Source organism: Vulpes vulpes, chromosome 3 (assembly GCF_048418805.1).
Source record: "Vulpes vulpes isolate BD-2025 chromosome 3, VulVul3, whole genome shotgun sequence".
NCBI classification, from domain to species: domain Eukaryota; kingdom Metazoa; phylum Chordata; class Mammalia; order Carnivora; family Canidae; genus Vulpes; species Vulpes vulpes.
In genome coordinates this window covers 30,240,485-30,259,487 of record NC_132782.1, presented here as the reverse complement: position 1 = coordinate 30,259,487, position 19,003 = coordinate 30,240,485, and the positions used below count along the sequence as shown (strand labels likewise).

Genomic DNA, 19,003 nt, shown 5'->3' with positions numbered 1-19,003 from the left:
CGTGGGGCCTGCTTCTCCCTCCGCCTGTGTCTCTGCCTCTCTCTCTCTCTCTGGGTCTCTCATGAATAAATAAATAAAATCCTTAAAAAAATGTACAACACATTGGGGTGCCTGACTCTTGATTTTGGCTCAGGTCACGGTCTCAAAGTTGTGAACTCAAGCCCCACAAAAGGCTCCATGCTCTGCGGGGAGTCTGCTTGAGATATTTCCCTTTCCCTCAGCCCCTCATCCTGCTTTCTCTTGTTCTTTCCTTCTTTCTCTCTAAAATTAATTAATTAATTAATTAATATAAATACATAATAAATAAATTAATTAAAAAACCATGTACAACATGTTTACTAATCAAAATTATGTCATCTGTAAATTTTCTGATAGCCAGAAGAAACTACTGACATACTTGTTTTTCACTCATCCCAAATCACCAAAAGAATGGAAAGATTCTTTCATAGTGTTTTCAGCTGGAGTGAAATAAAATCTCCAGGGCCATGCAGAAGAAAACCAGTCATACTACACGGTCCTTTCTATTTCATGTGCAATTTTTTTTTTTTTTTTAGCAAGTTGGGAAAATACTCAAAATAAACTTCTTTTTTTTAAGATTTTATTTATTTATTCATGAGAGACACAGAGAGAGGCAGAGACACAGGCAGAGGGAGAAGCAGGCTCCATGCAGGGAGCCCGACGTGGGACTCGATCCTGGGACCCGGGGTCATGCCCTGAGCGGAAGGCAGATGCTCAACCACTGAGCCACCCAGGCATCCCTCAAAATAAACTTCAACTTTGAACCCTCTGAATTCCATACATAGGCCAGTAAAGCCGAGACTGACAAGAGTTTCTACTTTTTTCAAAATAGCTTGAAGAAAATCCAGATTCTAAAACTGTGCAGTGTTTGTTGGTGTAAAAATACACATCTACTTAATAAGACAAGATCACGACGCTAATTATAACATATACTACTACACAATCTATAATGTTATATAATGAATTATTAAAAATATGTGCAGGTGTATACATTTACAAAGTAATCCAAGAATGTTTTTTGAGACACAACGATTTGATTGCAGAGATTGCTTTTAACATAGCTTTCTTCACATGTTTGAGCTTTCACGTAAATATCCCTAATGGCTCCATAGACATCCTGGGCAATCATTCAAAGATTATCATTCGAAGTAGAAACAAATTGATGATTCATAAAAGTAAGTTCAACAAAAGCCTCCCGAATCACAATATGAACTAATGGAGATGAATAGTTTGCGAACAGAAATTTAACATTTTTGAAGTTCAGTAAGCCCAATTACCATGTAAATGTGCAGCAGGATAAACAAGTAGCTATATCTTGTCTTCAACATTAGTTTGGGTCTGAAAAGATGCATATAAACTCCATTTATAGGGACGCCTGGGTGGCTCAGTGGTTGAGCATCTGCCTTCAGTTCAGAGAGTGATCCCAGGGTCCTGGGATTGAGTCCCACATTGGGGTCCCCACAGGGAGCCTGCTTCTCAGCTGGTGTCTCGGCCTCTCTCTCTCTCTCTCTCTCTGTGTCTCTCATGAATAAATAAATAAAATCTTAAAAAATATAGATTCAAACTCCATTTATATACATTAAGTCTTTGTTCGGTGGTGGGTGGATCTTACTTTTTGGTAATATCCTCTGTTTAAAGAAAGTTAAATGTTAAACTGCCATCATCCAGCCTCTACTCCCTCTTTGACAGGTTTATGACACTCTTTTCCCATCATTCATTCCACTTGGATCACCCAGAACTTCTCCCTATACTTTGAACCTGTGATATATTCCATCCTCAGAACCACTGACCAATCCTTCCCTTCTGGAACATTTCTCCTGAACATTTCAGGGCATCCACTTCTTCCTATTGCTAAGATCTTAAACAACAGGGACCATCCTTCATGTTTGTGCCCCTCAGAATCTTCATTATTAAAAAATAAAGTGCCAAGAACAAAGTTTTTGATTACTTCCAGGTTAGCATGATGGCAACCTGGCGACCTCAAAGTGCCTGATACCTCTCCTCCCAACTTCCCATTAAAATTCAACATTTAAAATACAGGGGTTTATGGTTTTAACTACAACAACAAAAAAAAAAAACTCACTAGTATCTAACTTTAAGTTAAATTCTAGGGAATCCCATTATTCACTAATAATATTGCCAAATTCACAGGAATGTTCTCTTGTCATCCAGGGTTCTACGATGATACACCAACCACTTGTGCTGCCACCTGTCAAAACTTTGGATGGCCCTACTTTCAGGTATTGCACACATTACAAAAGAACATTCAGGACCTAAAGAAAGGAACATGTTTACTTTCCAATGAAGTTGAAAACAATACGAACATGTAAACAATAATAAGAAAGATTTCACAGAATGATTTATAACTTAATGTCAAAGAGCTCCTGAATAAAGGGAATTTTGAAAGGGAGTCTAACAAAATACTGGTAGAGATGGACTTATGGACAAACCTACAAGGTCATTTCCTTGGGACCTTTGGATATGCATTGAGCCCCCAAGTTCTTGTTCCCTGGGCCAGAAAACTAGGAGCATTAAATTAATTTGAATGGGTCCTATCACATTTAGTGATATTAGTGATTTGCTAATATTTGCCACAAACATCACACACACACACACACACACACACAGGTACACACATGCACGTATATAATATCTGTGGCTAACCTTATTATAACTGTATATATGTACATAGAAAACAGAATTATGTTTGATGTTATTAAATAATAGGGCTAGATTGCTCGTTTGAACTAAATAATGTTCTTCTCTAGGGTTCTTCCTTTTCTGAATCACACTGGTGCTGTTCTATTCCTACAAGCAATTGTAAAACTTGATTAGGACATCACTTATAAATAAGCAAACAGGAAAACGGGGCGGGGGGGGGGGTAAACTGTTTCAAAGATTTAAGTTGTTCTAGGCACTATTTTTAGAACTCCCTGGCCAAAAACAGTTTCCATTTTAATCCTGGGCATTAATTACAAGCTTCAGGGGCAGGGATGCTTCCAAAAAGATTACTGCTGTAGACAGATGTGTCTTCTTATTTATATTTAGCGTTGTACTTCCCTGTCAGATAACATATTAATTACGCAATTATTATTACACCCTAAGGCCCCCTTCCTGACAAAATTAGTTTTCCTGTCCTAACTTATTTTTAGATTGCAAAGTAGTTAACAAGTCAATCATGTATCATCCCGATAAACGATAATAGCATTAATGAAAAAAGGCTCCTAAATAATTTTACCTTAAATTCGGAGCTAAGTGGTATAATTCCTTCTTCTGATTTTCAAATTCCCAAGTCATTCGGCTGGACCCAAAAATAGGCCCTCTATAATTATTCTTTTTCCCACAGCACGTCTTTGGGAACTCATCATTGTTGTTCTATCCTTTTATGTGTCAGCTTCCTTAGCACATTACATTTTATATGAGTCACTGTTCCTTAGAGCAAGGTTTGAATGCTCAAAATGCCTACTTATATCTGACAGCCGGGCTTTTTTTCCTGAACTTTTTTATGTGAAGTGGAGCCAGATCAATTTCTATAAGTCCCAATTTTGCTTAACGAAGACATATAGGAAAGAGCATAAAATGGAAGGAAATTCACTTACTAGGCAAAAACCGATTTTGACCTCCACTGCCTGTGTGTACCAGTGGAAACTATGAGGATGACATGATATTTTTTTCTAAGGGTCTTTCCAACTTATAAATTTTAACATTTATTGGATACTGCGAAGGAGATAAATCGGATGTGGCTTGAACATGAAAGGTGCTAATTTAAACTGTTTTCATTAGATTGATCTCTGATCTGAGTATTGGTCCGTTTCTGGGGAGAAGTTTCCTGCCTCTTTTGCACTTTTTAAAATCTTATTTGTAACAAGGACAGTTTAAGGCGATGTGCTTAAATTCCAGCAGGAAAGGTGCTGAAAACTGTCTCTAGGGAGGCTGAAAAATAGAACTGAGACCCAGGCCTGCCATTTGCTATGATACTAGTCTGACTCGTGTGTGTGGTTTAACTTGAACCTAATGAAAGAAGCACAGGACTGGGACTTGGGGAGCTCCTGGTCTGAGCTCGCCGACCACGGCTGGGGGAGAGGAGGCAAGAAGTCTCCTAAACTCCTACTTTCCAAGTCTGTAGAATAAGCGGCCTTCGCGGCCTTCACTGTGAGACTTGCTCAGGTCCACTCAGCTCTGAGATTCTAGAAACTCTGAAAGCAATTCTGCTCAATTAAGGACCGGGACAACATAAGGTACTATCTGAAGTTCTTCGCGACCAAGTGATTTGTGACAGCTCAAGGCTAACTTCAAATATTTTTGCGCTGCTTTATTTAGAAAATCATCACTTAGGCTCTGAAACATAATCAATGGCTAAGAGGTGGGAAAGAGGAAAAAACTAAGGAGACTATCTCTGGCTGGATTGAATTTTGGCGATAGAAGGATCTGTTTCTAGTTATCACTAAAGGTTAATAATCTGACTAAAAGTTCTTCTATGTCTCAACATAGCAGCAATATTAATTTTTAGATTTCTAATAATGTGACAAGTCCACTTTCACATTTAACTCTTAATCCAAGTGAAACTGAATCTCAGATATAAGTGTTTCCACCAAATTGATGGACAGGTGTATTCACACTTTTCATTAAATATTTAGTCTTTTCTATTACTGATTTGAAATTTAACTGAATTGTTGTATTTATTAAGTTCTATTAACAAAATTATTTTGGATTCCAAGATCCATCTGTTTTGTTTTTGTTTTTTTTTTTTTGTTTTTTGTTATTTGCTCAGTTAAACTTTAGAATTATTCATCACCTTGGGGTGCCTGGGTGGCTCAGTCAGTTAAGTGTCTATCTTCGGCTTACATCGTGATCCCAGGGTCCTGGGATCGAGTCCCGCATCAGGCTCCCTCTCCCTCTGCCTACTGCTCCGCATTCTGTGCTCTTGTGCTCTCTCTCTCTGTCAAATAAATAAATAAAATCTTTTTATTCTAAAGAATTATTCATTACCTTAATAGCATGATATTTATAGATTATTTGGGAGATAATTAAGCATCTTCATATATTTTAGTTTTACATCTACTAACACACAATGCCTATTTATTGAAAATTATTTTATGGCTATAAAATAATTATATATTTTCTTCTAAATGGCTCTATCTGCAGGAGGAGTATTTATTCTTGAATATTGGGTAAGACTTTCCTAACAGAGCAGGATGACATTTTTCTCAGAAAATATGAATAGTGCTGAGAATCAGTAGTGAGTCAGTTTGGTTAGAATAGTAGGAAGTAAATCGAGGTAAAGCTGGAACTTGATGTTTGTAAATTGTATTAAATTACTCCAGAAAAGTTGTATGTCTAGTCTTTGAACCATGCTCAACAGATCAACTCCATGCATGATTGTCCTACCATCCCTTGTAAGTGTTATAGCAAACTGTCCCATTGCTCAGAGTTAAAAACAGATGAACTAGAAGACAATTTTTCCAGGAGATATGACCTATTATAAATATAGGTATAAAAACATATAAAATACATTCTTAAATGTATTTTTTAAAGAATCAAAGGATTTAATTCCTAATAGTTAGAATGTCCCCCCAAATACCTGTTCTCATCTTGCTGTATAATGAGACATGTTTCCAATAAAAATGATTGAAATAAAAATTATGAATTAAACAAAATGAATTTAGCACAACTGATGAGGAACAGTTGTTATATATACTTGTTATTTATGTTAACTTACATATGTCACATGCAAATTTAAGAATGAATCTAAGTCAAACACCCACCTCAAAATTCAGTGTTGCCATGATCAAGTGCCTTGGTATCCCTTAAAAATATGTTTCTCTGAAAATGCCTTTCTAATTCACTTTTAACCTGATTCTCATCCCTGAAATAGCCCTTTCCTTCCTTGACCTTCATAAAAAGTTGTATACATATAAATTGCTTTAGAGCATCGTAGACTTCATTGCAGATTTTCATAATGGAAGACTCAGAAGAAACTGACACACTAGCAATGCAAACTCCAAATCACTTCAAATTAAATGGTGAACATCACCATTTTTAAAATGTCACCTATCCCTCCAGTATCTTATATATTTCCAGCCTCTCTCCACTGTTCTGGATCCACTCTGACTTTCTTTATTCTTTCTCTTTATCACCTATTTGCCTGATTCCTTTCCAGAAGAGACAATAATACATTTTCTGATACTGATGTATGGAGACAAGATTTCTTTTTATTTGAGCACCTGCTAACATTTATGGCCATGTGCCTGCTCCACTCCAAGTGTTATTTTATTTATTTATTTATTTATTTATTTATTTATTTATTTATTTATTTAAATATTTTATTTCTTTACCTAATCTCTACACCCCTGCTGGGGCTCGAACTCAAAACCCTTAGATCAAGAGTTGCATGCTGTATCAACTGAGCCAGTGAGGGGCCCAATGTCATCTTTAATGTATTTTATCCAGAAAACCCAGTTCTTTCCATAAGATGATTTCTGATGCCAATGTTATGATAATAACTTAAGTTGTTATGAGAATTTTAATACTCACTTCATATTTAATAGCTAAAAAAGTAGTCATTGAAATTTAATAGAAATCACACTATATGCAGTGTAGATAGTATAAATTTTCATAAATTTATTTACTTATCATCTGTTCCTTTTCACATTTGCTTTACATTAAATTATAATTTAACCCTTAATCATTTTTCTGACTGTAGTACTCAGCATAATGGTTCTCAATATTTAGGTAGAATTGAATTTCATCATCTAATATGTCTTACACTTTAGACCAGTGATCTATAAACCAGGGTATGGATACTCCTAAGGGTAGACAGCAACAGCTTATTTTATAGGAATCAATTTTTATATCTTTAACCTTCATTTAAACCCCATTCTAACTCTTGCCATTAGAAAATCCCCAGGGTTCAAGCTGTAGGCCAGTTCTTCATTTTTACCTCTCCTTTCTTATAGTCCTCCTTTTTTTTTAAAGATTTTATTTATATATTCAGAGAGAGAGAGAGGCAGAGACACAGGCAGAGGGAGAAGCAGGTTCCATGCAGGGAGCCCGACGTGGGACTTGATCCCAGGACCCCAGGATGACGCCCTGGGCTGAAGGCAGCGCTAAAGCACTGAGACACCCGGGCTGCCCTATAGTCTTCCTTTTACTTCTTTATGCACACACACATGCACACATATATGTGGGCATTCTCTCACACTTTTGAGTCTTACTACAAAACATTTCTGCAAAGTGCCAACAATACGTTAGGCCATAAATAAGAGGACAGGGACAATGTTGACGTTGATGCCACCCAGGCCTCCTTCAAAATGAGTTCCCCCTTTTCTTCATGTCATTTAACTATGTATTAATAATAAAATTTTACTTTTGCATTTAAAAATCATGTTTCAAAATTTATAATAAATTTACTATGATTTGATCTAGAGTATAAATCCTAAAGCCAAACTACCTGGTTGAAAACCTTTAATCAACCACTTTTTAATCAACCAACCATTTGTGAAGTTAGTAAAGCTACTTGTTCCTCACTTTCCTCATAGGTAAACCTGAGAAAAACATAGTGCTTATCATACGTGCTTTTTAATAAGGTGATCATAAAGTCCAAAAGCCAAATATTACTTTTTAATCTATTATAAGTGAGAAATTATTAGTATTGTATTTTAGAGAAGGAGGAAGAAAGAAGGGGCAGGGGCAGAAGGAGAGAGAGAATCCTAAACCTAGGGAAGAGCCCATCCTGAGGCTTGATTTCTCAACCCTGAGATCATGACCTGAGCCCAAATCAAGAGTCGGTTGTTTAACCAACTGAGCCACCGAGAAAAATCATCTATGATGCATCATTTATGTTTCCAGACTTGGTGGCCACCCCGTACATAAATTGATAGAAGTAGAGATAGAAGCCTTTAGTACTATCAGGGCTTGGTATTTGGTAAACTTTTCAAAAGTATTAGCTACTATAATATCAACATCATCATCATTATTATTTCTAATAAAATTGTAATGGTAATACAATCAGGTAGGATTTTTAAAAAGCATTCATTGACAGTCATTTGGATGGGAAAAATTTTTAATAAAATTTCACCAAGGTACATATTTTGTTGCATAGAAGATTTTGAGAAGCAAAGACTTCATTGAAAATCTTCCTATAAAAAGATTAGAAGAGGCTTGCATAGTAGCCATGCAGTCACTTCAAAGGAAAAGAAAGACAACAAACATTGCAGTCCTTAAAATGTCCTGCTCACTCAGTGATCGATTTTCTGCCTCTCTCCATCTTTCTGGCTTAATTACAGTAAGACTAATCGGATCTGGGGTAATGTGACTAGATACTACATATATCACGTGGAAGTGTGCCGTTGGTGCTACTAGTAAGTAAAACAAGTATACGGCTTTATAAGCAGTGGGTTGGAACATAGCAAAAAGGTTTCTCTTTTGTTATTAAGGATAATAAATCATAGGGAGGTTAAGAAAGTTCCTTTTGAAACCGGGGCTTATAATTCTATATATAATAATTTATATCTGTAATTTCTGATTATTAACAAACAGCTTACTTTTTTTGATAATGAAGTTTTATTTTTGATAATGAAGAACTTTATACATTCGCAAAAAAAACATAAAGAGGTTGCCATTAGATACGGGAAAACTCCCTAACCTTCTACCAAGATGCATGGACTCATAAAGTCAGCAATCAGCTGTACAGAGAGTATCTTACGGAGGGATTGTTAAGATATTTAACAAGCTTGTTCAGTGGGATAGATCCATCCTTATGACTAAGAATCAGACCCTTCAGGCCAAATTCCAGCCAGAGTCTGTCAGACTCCAGATGAATTCTAATAGTTGATGGGATGTGGATTTCCCCTATCTAGGAAAACCCCACATTAAAAAAAAACGTGCCTCCCCACCCCCCACCAAAAACATTGTTTGTTTTGCTCAGATATCTTACTATTGTTTCATTTGTCTTCCATCCTATCTCCCAGGCCCTCCTTAAGCTTCCTTTCAAAGCAAATTACTTATCTTTCTTTGGAATATAGTGATTTTGACAAAATCTTTCATCTTCCCAGAACATGCACACCCTAGCCTGAGTGTGACAAAGTAAAATCACCAATTACATCATGCCACTTCATTTATACCTATCAGGATTATAAACGAGCTGCTTATTAACTTCCAGCCCGCTCTTCCTAAACTGCCCATATTTATATCTCTCTGGGATTATCTCATTTTCTGTTTATGTTACTCTATTAGTCACAATATACTTATAAATGCCAGATGGGGGGCGCCTGGGTGGCTCAAAGCGGCTGCCTTTGGCTCAGGTCATGGTCCAGGGTCAGCCCAGCCCAGGGCTCTCCTTCCGCCCCTCCCCCTTGCTCAAACTCAAAAGCACACACACACACTCTCTCTCAAATACATAAATAAAATCTTAAGAAAATAATAATAATAAATAGTGCCAGTTGGGCAAGCCTTCCTCTTAGTGGCTTGCTCCATTAATGTATAGAATTCTGCTAATGTATTTAATGATATGCTATTTATATGTCTACTAATCATTAACAAGCTGAAAAAACATTGACATGTATTGCTTCCTGGAAGAGGGAGCAAAATTTCTACCTAAAGCAGTGGAAAAATGCCTAGGACCTAGGAATTAAAAAAGGATGTGGCATATGAGGAAAGCACAGTCATTTATTGTATTTTACAGGAAATTCCTGCTGTGGCTAAAAGTTCTTTGCTCTCTCAGACTGCTGTAGATAGAAGACAAAGGAAAACCAACACAAATTGTTGTAGCTTTTAATATGCTGAATCTGAAGTTTGCCTGCCATGAGAAATAGACTCTGGATTTAAAGGAAACTAACGCTATGATTCAATAAACCTGGCAAATAGACCTGGTGACAATTAGTTAATTCAAGACAGCCTTTAGGCCCACTTTTATTGTTTTAGGCTGTTTTATAGGACATCCAAACCTCCAGCTGAAAATTCAACTCTCTGTCAACTGTTTTGTCTACATGACACCAAAGAGTAAGAGAAACTTACGTAACCAATAGCTATCAATTCCCACCATGAAGATTGACCTCGTTGGGCATGTCCACATTTAAAAAAACAACAACAAAATTTGGCTACTGTTCATGAGGCTTTCAGCAGGACAGCCCCTATCTACGAGGAAAAATTATGCCCCGCTGAAGTTATTATTTTTTATTATCTCTCAAATAGAGGAGACTTGTTTTTTCACATTTACTGCAGAATTGGTAACAAATTCTAGGTTTAAATCATTTGGGATTCCACTTTAAAGAGTGTGCTAATCATAGTTACTTATTTCCAGGAAAAGTTTATTATTCCCTATTTACTCTCAATTTTTTCCAAAGTCTTTGGACATTCAGTAAAGGATCCAGAAAACAGTGCTATGACACATAGACTCCACAGCACTGGAAACACTAACACACATACACACATAAGGTCACAAAATACTTTAGAATGAATTTTCCCATCATTAGTGTAAATTTTCTGAATCATAGCAGACCTTAGAATTTATGGTTATATCCTGATCATAAAAATATTCCCCAATAATATCCTATAGGATAAGTTTTGTGTTTTCTTTCCAAGGGAAAATAATATTGGATACTTCTATAACATCTCAGATTCTACATGACGTTTGATAGAATATTCGGTGGAAAATCATGCATAAACATACATACATACATAGATGTAACCTTGAAGAACGTTAGCTGAACTTCAAACGCGTTCTGGGGGAAAATTTCACGAAACAAAAACGAAGGGAAAGAAGTGTGTTCACAAAGATATACTAAGCTAAAAAGCATCAGACTATCTTTTTGGTCTACATTTTGCAATGCCTGGTTTGGAAAGGCCTGTATATCCTTGTAGCCATAAAAATTCTTCTAGGGGCACCTGGGTGACTTAGTCGGTGAAGCATCCAGCTCTTGATTTTGGCTTAGATCATGATCTCAGGGTCCTGGGATGGAGCCCTGTGGGGGCTCCCCACTTGGCAGGGCATCTGCTTGAGGATCTCTGTCTCTCCCTCTGCTTGTCCCTCTGCCCCTCCCCCTCTTGCACATGTGCTCATCTCTCTCTAATAAATAAATCTTTAAAAAAAAAAAGAAAGAAAAATTCTTCTATTACCTTCTATTATTATTGCCTATTACTGTCTTTGAAGGTCAAATTGATCTTTGCTAAATTTTAGCTGGGAACAGGGAACAGCTATGTTCTCTCCCATAAGCCCTCTCTATCTAAATATTGTAATGTAAATAGAATTGTAATTTCTATTGGATTACAATTCTGTAACTTAGAAGTCTTTGCTACCATGTCTGGCACAGAGCTTTCAAAAGCCTCACATTCGATACTCTAAAATATTAGCTTTAAAGCTTTATAGGACCACAGGTATCCTTACAGATTTTTGATACAACCCCCTACATTTTTTTAGATGAAAAAATTGAGAAACAAGCAAATAAAAAAAAAACGGTTAAAAGAAAGAAAATAGTAACCTCGTATCACAACCAAAATTAACATGTTTCTTTTCAATATACTTGTAGTGACCGTTCTACACAATGACTGCAGATGACATCATCATGTCTTTTAGAAATTATCTATAGACGACACTCCAGTCTTCACATAGACCTAATCTTTCTCCATGTTCTTCTGGATGTTCTCTAATATGGTGAACTTGAAACTTTAAGCATTCTCTCATGAAGGATATTGTTATCCTTAGGATATCACTCTCGTTAGATTTGATAAATAAACCCCCTTCATGATGCCCCCAAACAGCCACATCCTGTTAAATCTAGACTTCAAGAAATCACACTGTTTTAGGTTTCATGTCCCATCGAATGTCCACTGAGTTCGTCAACTTATTTTCCAACTGGGCTCACATCATATGCTGATGTGTCTTAAACTTCAGGAGAGTTGTTGCCTCAAGATCTCTCATGCGGTTTTACAGCCAACTCTGTTCAAATAAGCACTGTGATCGTATCTGTTGAAAAAAATCTGAACTATCAAATTTTTGAAATTGCTCTCCATAACCTGACATGATGAAAATGCTACCCAATGAACAGACAGTGCACACGTGTGTGTAGAGACTTTGTGGCCATGGTGTCTGTTCCAGGTCTCGTCATTTTATTGTATTTCTTTTCCCTTTATGTAACAACCTACTTCGCACTAGGGCCTTAAGAAACTCACCAGGCAATAGGTTTTTATGTTGAAAAAGGTTTCAGATAAAATGTTTTTTATATGGAAAATAAAACCAGAGTGGGCAGGGGCATCAAGCTGACGTCAAACATTGGTGAAGTAGAAAAAATAGAGACAAAGCACAGACTCTGTTCATTACATGTAACTTTTTTAAGTCATCGATTTTTAAATATGCCTGAACCCATATATAAATATATATTTTTTATTGAAATCTCAGTAATAAAGAACACATGACCATTTGTAGTTATAAACGGTTGTGCACATTCTATCTTGAAAATGCTGTTGGCTCCGTTCACAGGATTTCGCATATGTGGGATGATTTCTCTGACACAGCATAGGGTTACAAATAGGGATTTCAGTTAGGGGGCATGTTTCTAGTCTCTCTTCTTCCTCTGACCAGTTGCATTAATGTGGTCAGAACATTTCACTTCCCTGGTCCTAAGTGTCCTCATCCATAAAGTAAATGTTTTGTACCTATTTGATCTTGTTTTGTGAAATGATGATATTTAAACAAAATAATAAACACAATACATATAATTTGCATCAAATACAAGCTTTGATTACTATTATTATTAATGAAACCATTAGGTCCTTTTAATTTCTATGAATGGCATGGAGTTAAATTTTGGCGGATGATGTTCTATTTTGAATCATTTCACTACTCTGTTTCACTAGAATTCTATGTAAAATATGGGTACTTACTGTGGGTAGCTAATATGAAGGTAAAATACTGAGTTGAAAGTGTCTTCTATAATTAATTCTCTTCAGCTGTTAACTGGTCATGCATGTATGGCTTATAGATATCTCACTACATAATCTTCCAAAAAAATCATGTTACATACTGTTTTGCTTATTATGAAAAAAAAAAAAGATACTTTTTGGAGTCAGAAAGATCTCAAATTGTATGTGATTGCTAAAATGAACAACCTCAAGGCAGAAATTGCATAGCATTACTTATTATGGTCCATTTTTTTTCTCAAAGTATATTTTAATGCTCTTAATATAGGCAAAGAAACCAAGCTGAATATGAGAGAACAGTAAGGATTATTTATTTTCATGTCCTCTCTGTAGGATGTACCACGGTGGTGCACACACAGTAAGCAAATGCTCCACGATAGTGGATCTTTTAGTGAAGGTTTTGTTCTATAGGGGTGGGAGGGGGAGCATATGTTTCATATAAACTTTGAAATAGTGCTGATAAATATCTATATAGCCAGTGACTATTTGGGAGAGTGAAATATAACAGGGTCCAAAGGTAGTTCTGGTTAACAGGTATATTTAGGAGCCAGAGAGTCTCAGGTTGGAATCTTAGCTTGCTAACTTCATGAGTGAGATGACTTTGAGCTTTAATTTCCTTACCTGGAAAAAATAAGAGAGAGAATGTAACAAATTGAATGGAAAAAATAAGAGAGAGAATGTAATAAATTGAATGTGATAGTGTGCTTCTGGTGCCTATGACCGTGCTTAGCAAAGTAAACAATAAAGAGTAGTTATTACTATGTAAATTATCCTATAATCCTGATTGTAATTGTTATAAATAACATTGAATTAAACCTTGGTTTACCGTAATTTATTTTAGATCGTATTTAGATAATATATCTATTTTTGATATTTTGATAATGGATTATTGAATGCTACCTCAATGAATCCTGACAATTTCTGCTTTCCTTTTATTAATTAGAGGAACCAGGATGAGATGCCCGGTCCAAAGTTTACCTCCTAGTACCCTGCACCAGCATCTATACACTTGAAAAATATACAGAGGGACTTTGGATGTTACTGAAGAAGAAAATAGTAGGTTGTTTTCTTTTGTGAGAACTAACCTGTGATGAGGAAAACATAAAGACCGAGTATGGCCTAGTGCCTATACTTTACTGGTCATTTGAATTGGTTTGGGGATTCTAAGGACCTGAAGATGGAAGCAACATTTTCATGAGAAAATTAGTAAAACTCTGGTCAGGAACTGTTCAGGGGGCAGTACAGCAGAGGGTCAAGTTAGAGGCCTTTTTTCTTTAGAAGCCATTTTCTACCATTTCTGTGCAGAACACAGAAGGACGCTGGTGCCTCTAGATTTGAAGACTTTGAGAGGATTAGGATAGAGTCTTTGTGATATCATTGTCAAGTTGAAGTAGTAAGTCATGGCAAGATTAAGGTCACTACAGTGATTTTTAGGGCAGAGGACTTAGACCAAGGAAGTTTGAATGCTAGAGAACAAATGGTGTGGGTTGGTCCTTTGAAAGAGACTGGCTTGTGAAGCATCTCTAGGGATTTCAAGGGACACTTGAGACTTTGCAGGATGCTGAAGGACCTGGGTTCTAAGGGGGAGACAAAATCAGAAATTTGTGGATTATTGATAACATGACTTAATATCCACAGGCTTCCAGGGTCTAAGAAGATTTCAGCCACACGAAAAAGAGTTTTTTAGTCTTAGTCTTAATTTAGTCTTAATGACAATTAAGATATTTCAATAGTGTGGAGCCAAGAGGTTTCAAGGCGTTTGGATTCATGGAAATAGTATGTGAACTATGGGATTACTCACTTGATTCAAAGTGTCTTGTGGTTTCACGTGAGTCACCTGGCAATAACGAAAGTGTGTGATGCTTCCTAATAAAGTCATTTTCAGATCGGAAAAAATGAGGGTAGCGACTTCCACGTGGGAGGTCTTGCTACTGCTCTACGAAACCCTAAGGATTAATCTATTCATGGCTTGGATAGCTCTAGCTAAGAAGGCAACATGTAAATTCTTGTAAGTCAGCATTCACAAGTCAGCAGTGAGTGTGTTCAGAGGAAACTCTCCAATGGCTTTGAAACCCTTAACTCAATTATTTCTTAAAACCCATCCAAAACTTTCAATATTTGCTATAAGTCTACTTAGAGATAAACTCCTAGACATGTATTATTGATATATTGATGTGGAAATAATTTAAGACTAGATATTAGAAATTTTCTTTCATTTCTTGTCTGAACACTAGCCTTCCCCAACACTCTACTGTCTTATATCCCTTTCAGGTACATTTCAGAATTCCTTTTCTTTTTCTGAATATACCACTCAAACATGTAACACTCTCGAAAAGTAAACTCGTATTACCTCCTGTTGGGTTTGGACTCCCAATTCGGTTGTATGAACCCTTAAGGATTTATCTTCCTCTTGGAAGTAGTTGACAAGAATTCATAGTCAGTTTCAATGTATTCTTTTAATAGATGTTTTTTGGCCTGCCGCGCTCTTTGTAGCTGTAGGCAAATACATGAAACTTGGCAAAGGCATCATGCATGCTCTTCATCACAGAGACAGCTGCCTCTCCCTACTGGTCCCCTTCTTTTCTTTTAAAAAATTGGCAAAAGGAGAAGAAAAATTATGAAAAAGTATGAGTAGTGACCTATTTGAGCTACACTTTCAGCCAAGTTCATTATAATGTTATCTCTACACTTTGAAAAAATAACGTTTCAATAGAGATTTTTCCAACATATGCATCATGAACATTAAGTCACAATGTCATGAAAAAACTTTGATCTCATCCAGAACTAGTTATTTAAATAATTCTTTTCGTCAAACTGAAGCTTGATACAAAAGTCTGACTTCTATCTTGCATTCATTATCTTGGAAAGATATGATCTTTTAAAAACATGAAATAATAGATTTCATTAACTTCAATCACTCCATGAAAATGATTTTTAATGTTCTTATACCGAAAGCTCTCTTAGAAATGTTAGCATCAAAAAAATAATAATAAAAACAAAACAAAAAAAAGAAATGTTAGCATCTATTACATTTTATAGATTTTGGAATCACAACTGAAGGTTCAATGATTAGTAGGGCAAAGATAAGCTGGTATTTGAGCCAGTCTCTGCTTCCAAAAAAGATGAGCATGTGACTCCAGAACTAAGAGTTATTAATTATAGTATTTTTTGAACTGTTATATTTAATGGTTTAATATTATGCTATTCATCTTTATAATGCTGTCAGACAGATACTATAGATCCTTCAGAGGTAGATTTATGCTTCTATTAAAATAATCTAAGGAAGGCCTTTTAATGCCTTTTAATTTAACCGCACATATAGTATGAATTGTTCTTTTGCAAATTAAAATATATTTCTTTGTTCTAAATTGTGAATAAATGAAATGGCCCATTCATCAATAAAAAAGTGTTTAAAATGAGATAATTTATAATAATACCATTTATAAAGTTCTTGGAAATTTTCCCAAGGTTTCTAAGGTTTCACTTTAGATTCAGGTTCTGAGAACTGACGAAAACCTAACTGTTAGTCTGCTAGAGCTGCCATAAAAAAAAAAAAAAAATCACAGACTGGGAGGCTTGAGCAAATAAATTAATTTTCTCATGGCTCTGGATGCTGAAAGTTCAAGATCAACGTTTTGGCTGGTTTGGTTTCTCTTTAGGCCTCCCTTTTTGGTTTTTAGATGTCCACCTTCTCACTGAGTCCTCACATGGCCTTTTCTCACTGTGTGTGCATTCCTCATGTCTCTTCCAGTTCCACACTTACAACCTCATTTAATCTTAATTTTACCTCCTTAAGGACCCTGTCTCCAAATATAGTCACATGGTGGGTTAGGGCTTCAACATGTAAATTTTTGGAAGAAAATTTAGTCCATAAAGCCAACAGTTTCTAAGAAATTATTTCAAAAAAGATGTAATAGTAAGAGTTACTTTAAAAACTTGTTATCCTAGATAATAACTGAGTTGAATCCTTAAGTAGAAAAACATCATCGTGTCCTCTATATGCCAATAACTCCCTTATTCATTTATTCATTCATTCATGAGAAACAGAGAGAGAGAGAGAGAGAGAGGCAGAGACACAGGCAGAGGGAAAAGCAGGCTCCATGCAGGGAGCCCGACGTGGACTCGATGCCAGGATCCTAGGATCACACCCTGGGCTGAAGGCGGTGCTAAACCGCTGAGCAACTGGGCTGCCCATAACTCCCCAATTTAAATTGTTGTGTAGGAACATCTTACAAATCAGTCCTTCAAAAAAGGAATTTTTTCAGCCAAATATTTCATGAGCTATACATAATTAAAAACCCTTTAATGACTGAATGTCAAATTCAGATCAGAGATACTGCTAATTTCTTACCAGAGACACTATTAAATGCCACAACGGTTTATGAAAAAATCTTCTGTATATTAGTAAGCATACTTTTCAGATCTATCTTTCTCAGATTCTTCAAAAAGATTTCTCTTTCCTTCATTCCTCAATATTTTTCAAGCATGCCCCTTTAAAGAACAGATTTATTTTGTTTGCTAATCATGGCCTGAAGATAGATCTGCTTCCTGACAGATGCATTTTGAGAAATGACCTTGGCTATGCTCATTGTTTCCTAGGGGTTCCCAAAACCTCTTTTCTGGTCAGAAATTCAAAGGCAAGCATATAAGCACTGATTTTAGCCACATTCCCAACATTTAGGAAGCATTTATCTCAACATTTATCTAGATTGTCTAACGTGGAATGGCCTTAGATCCTATATATATATATATATATTTTTAATAAATTTATTTTTTATTGCTGTTCAATTTACCAACATACAGAATAACACCCAGTGCTCATCCCGTCAAGTGCCCCCCTCAGTGCCCGTCACCCATTCCCCCCCACCCTCCGCCCTCCTCCCCTTCCACCACCCCTAGTTCGTTTCCCAGAGTTAGGAGTCTTCATGTTCTGTCTCCCTTCCTGATATTTCCCACACATTTCTTCTCCCTTTCCTTATATTCCCTTTCACTATTATTTATATTCCCCAAATGAATGAGACCATATAATGTTTGTCCTTCTCCGATTGACTTATTTCACTCAGCATAATACCCTCCAGTTCCATCCACGTTGAAGCAAATGGTGGGTATTTGTCGTTTCCAATGGTTGAGGAATATCCCAGTGTATACATAAACCACATCTTCTTTATCCATCATCTTTCGATGGACACCAAGGCTCCTTCCACAGTGTGGCTATTGTGGACATTGCTGCTAGAAACATCGGGGTGCAGGTGTCCTGGCGTTTCACCGCATCTGTATCTTTGGGGTAAATCCCCAACAATGCAATTGCTGGGTCGTAGGGCAGGTCTATTTCTAACTCTTTGAGGAACCTCCACACAGTTTTCCAGAGTGGCTGCACCAGTTCACATTCCCACCAACAGTGCAGGAGGGTTCCCCTTTCTCCACATCCTCTGCAACATTTGTTGTTTCCTGCCTCGTTAATTTTCCCCATTCTCACTGGTGTGAGGTGGGATCTCATGGTGGTTTTGATTTGTATTTCCCTTATGGCCAGTGATGCAGAGCATTTTCTCATGTGCTCGTTGGTCATGTCCATGTCTTCCTCTGTGAGATTTATGCTATATATATATATATATATATATATATATATATATATATATATATCTATCCCATATCCTGTCTAGAGCTCATACACTTTGACCAACAGAATGCACAAAAACCTCTTCAGGAACTTCAATATACTGCCACTGGGGCTCTTGCTACTTCATTTTTTCCCTGTAGGGCTTGATTTGTTAAATTATTCTGAACTGCTGAGATTATTGAGACAACACCAGCGTCTACTCCTAAACCAAATCAATCAACCAGTCAACGAACACAATATATTTTATTGTCCAGGGAGTGGAATTCTAGAGTAAAGGGAGGGGGTGCGGAGCGGGGAGGGGGTGCGGGGGTTAGGGATGCGTACAAAAAGAGGAGACTCATTTCTCTGGCTGCTTTAAAAAAACAAAACCACCCATACTTACTAATTTCCCAATGAGCACAACTCTCTCTCCTATGAGCTTCAGAAAAGACAGCAATTTGGGGATGATGTGTT

General features: G+C 36.6%; 1 protein-coding gene across 2 annotated transcripts in view; it reads left to right on the top strand.

Moving 5' to 3' along the window:
* The window catches only part of CALCRL (calcitonin receptor like receptor), a 99,937-nt gene that overhangs the window by 17,566 nt on the left and 63,368 nt on the right, over positions 1-19,003 (top strand). The window contains exon 2 of one of the 2 annotated variants that reach the window (XM_026013528.2): positions 2,191-2,258. The exons of the other annotated variant lie outside the window; for it this stretch is intronic. The gene's annotated coding sequence lies outside the window, so the exon portion shown is untranslated. The remainder of the gene's footprint in view (positions 1-2,190; positions 2,259-19,003) is intronic. 2 annotated transcript variants of the gene reach the window in all.